This window comes from Carlito syrichta, unplaced genomic scaffold (genome assembly GCF_000164805.1).
Source record: "Carlito syrichta isolate Samal-C Ts95f unplaced genomic scaffold, Tarsius_syrichta-2.0.1 Scaffold306507, whole genome shotgun sequence".
Classification (NCBI taxonomy): Eukaryota; Metazoa; Chordata; class Mammalia; order Primates; family Tarsiidae; genus Carlito; species Carlito syrichta.
Window position 1 is genome coordinate 42,982 of NW_007250603.1, and position 2,982 is coordinate 45,963.

The 2,982-nt window shown below is 39.5% G+C and overlaps 1 pseudogene; it reads left to right on the plus strand.

Moving 5' to 3' along the window:
* LOC103265377 overlaps positions 1-2,656 on the plus strand; it is a 14,314-nt pseudogene extending 11,658 nt beyond the window's left edge.
* The last annotated feature ends 326 nt before the right edge of the window (positions 2,657-2,982 follow it).

Sequence of the window (2,982 nt, forward strand, 5' to 3'; positions counted from 1 at the left end):
ACTCGGAAGGCTGAGGCGGAAGGATCGCCGGAGCCCAGTGGGTCGAGGCTGCGGTGGCCGAGAGCGGCCACTGCACTCCAGCCTGGGCGACAGAATGAGACTCCAACTCAAACAAAACAAAACAAAACAAAAACAAGGAACAAGAATGCCGGTGATGGAAACTCGGCAGCACCTGGTTAAAAAAACAGTGACGATCAGTCTACCTGGTGCAGGTAGAGGTGAACACTGGAAAGCAGAACTGGACGAAAAGATACTGGGCCTTGAAAAAGAAAAGGAACAACTTCAAAAGAAGCTACAGGAAGTCTTAATCTCCCACAAAGTGATTTTTAAAAAGGCACAGGAGAAAGAAAAACATCTTAGGGAGGAGTTAACGCAACAGAAAGATGACTATAATTGCTTGCAAGAACAGTTTGATGAGCAATGCAAGGAAAAGGAGAACATTGGAGACCAACTAAGACAACTCCAGGTTCAAGTAAGGGATCCCATAGGTGGAAAACTCCCAGGCAATGACAAGCAGGAACTGGGCTCTTCTACTCTGGGTTTAGAAGAACCTTTATTCAAAGCCACAGAACGGCATCCAACAGCAACTTGTTTTAGAGTCTGACTTGTGCTCAGAACGGCTTTCTCATTCTGGAGATGCAAGTGCTTTGCAGGGAAACACTTACATTGCCCAGATTAACGCCCAGCTGAAAGAACTAGAGTCTGAGAAAGAGAAGTTAGAATTAAAAGTTAGTTTTACAACAAATGAGCTTACTAAACAATCAGAAGAGGTATTTTAGTCACAAGAGCAGATAAATAAACAGAGTTTAGAAACTCAGAGTCTAAAGACAGGATCCCAAGAAGCTGAAGCCCATGCAGAAAGCCTGAAGCAGAAATTGGAAAGCAGTCAACTAGAAATTGCTGGCTTAAGAAATCTAAAAGAATTATGGCCTGAGTAGATGAATTACAAAAACTTATAAGCAAGGAGGAAGAATAAGTTAGCTTCCTTTCTGGACAACTTAGTGAGAAAGAAGAAATTCTTGCTAAAATACAGACAGAGATAATAGAACAAGAAGATTTAATTAAGGCTTTGCTTACACAGCCAGAGATGCAAGCCAAAGAACATGATAAAAGCATAAAGCAGTTACAGGTGGAACTCTGTGAAATGAAGCAAAAGCCCGCAATGACTGAAGAAGAAATTAGAGCAAAGCAACAAATACAGAGGAAATTGCAGACTGCCCTGGCTTCCCAAAAACAAGCACTAAAAGAAAACAAAAGTCTCCAAGAAGAATTGTCTTTGGCTAGAGATACCACTGAACAACTTACCAAATCTTTGGCAGATGTGGAAAGACAAGTTTCTGCTCAAAATAAGGAAAAAGATACATTCTAAGGCAGATTAGCTCTTCTTCAGGAAGAAAGAGACAAACTCATTTTAGAAATGGACAGATCTTTACTGGAAAATCAAAGTCTCAGCTGCTTTAAGGAAGAAATTCAAGGCTTGAAAAGTTATGTGAATGATCTCAATTCTGAGAATGCCTAGCTAGCTGCAAAACTGATTCAATATAGAGAAGACCTGAACCAAGTGATATCAATAAAGGACTGTCAGCAAAAGCAACTTCTTGAAGTTCAACTTCAGCAAAATAAGAAGCTGAAAAATGAGTATGTTAAACTAGAAGAAAAGCTGAAGAAATCTGAAGAAGCAAAGGAGGACCTACAGAAGTCCTCTAATGTCCTACAAGAGGAGAAAGGAAGTTTATCTAAAGAGATTGAGAGTTTGAAAGTATCTATATCCCAACTAAAGAGATAAGTGACAGCCTTGCAAGAAGAAGGTATGTTAGGAGAATATCATGCCCAATTGAAAGTAAAAGAAGAGGAAGTACAGAGGCTAAGCACTATGCTTTCCTCCTCTCAGAAGAGAATTACAGAAGTAGAAGAGGAATTGGTTTATGTTTGAAAGGAAGCTGCCAAGAAGGTAGGCGAAATTGAAAGATAAACTGAAGAAAGAATTAAAGCATCTTCATCATGATGCAGGGATAATGTGAAATGAAATCACAACAGCAGAAGAGAGGGTGGCAGAACTAGCGAGAGATCTGAGGAGATGGAACAGAAATTACTCATGATCACCAAAGAAAATAAAAATCTCACAGCACAAATTCAGTCTTTTGGAAGGTCTGTGAATTCCTTGTAGAATAGTAGAGATCAAGCCAACAAGGAGCTTGATGAACTGAAAAGGAAATATGATGCCAGTCTGAAGGAGCTGGCACAGCTGAGAGAACAACAGGGCCTCTTAAACACAGAGAGAGATGCTCTTCTTTCTAAAGGTAAGTTTCCAAAGAACTCCATGGAGGAGAACAGCCTGTCTCATCTTGAGAAACTTAACCAACAGCTCCTATCCAAAGATGAGCAACCGCTTCACTAGTCCTCACAAGTAGAAGATTCTTACAACAAAGTACAGTCCTTTTCCAAGCATAAAGCATAAAGCAGTTACAGATACTTTATGACCAGTCTACAGAATGAGAGAGATCACCTGTGGAATGAACTGGATAAATTCCAAAAGTCAGAGGAAGGGAAGCAGGGGTCTGTAGCCCAGTCTATCACCAAACCAGCTGAAGTACAAAGTTTAAGAAAAGCTATATCTTCACTCCTAAATGACCAAGATCGACTAGTGAGTATCTAGTTCTCTCTTTCAGATCTATGTTTGACAGTTTTTGAACCTTTCTTTAAATTGATTTTTATTTCTATAGGAAAGGATAAGCAGATTCTTATACATATTATCTGGGCATCCAGGGGCAGTATTACACAAGGGGAGACCTGTATACTTAACCCTGAATTTTACATTAAAAACTAAAAAAAGAACTCTAAGTACAAAAAGTTTCAGAATCATTGTCTTAAAAGACTATCAAATAGTCAATAAGAAATGATTAATTACGTTACCCTATTAAGTACTCAAAGGTCTCTCTCTCTCTCTCTCTCTCTCTCTCTCTCTCTCTCTCTCTCTCTCTC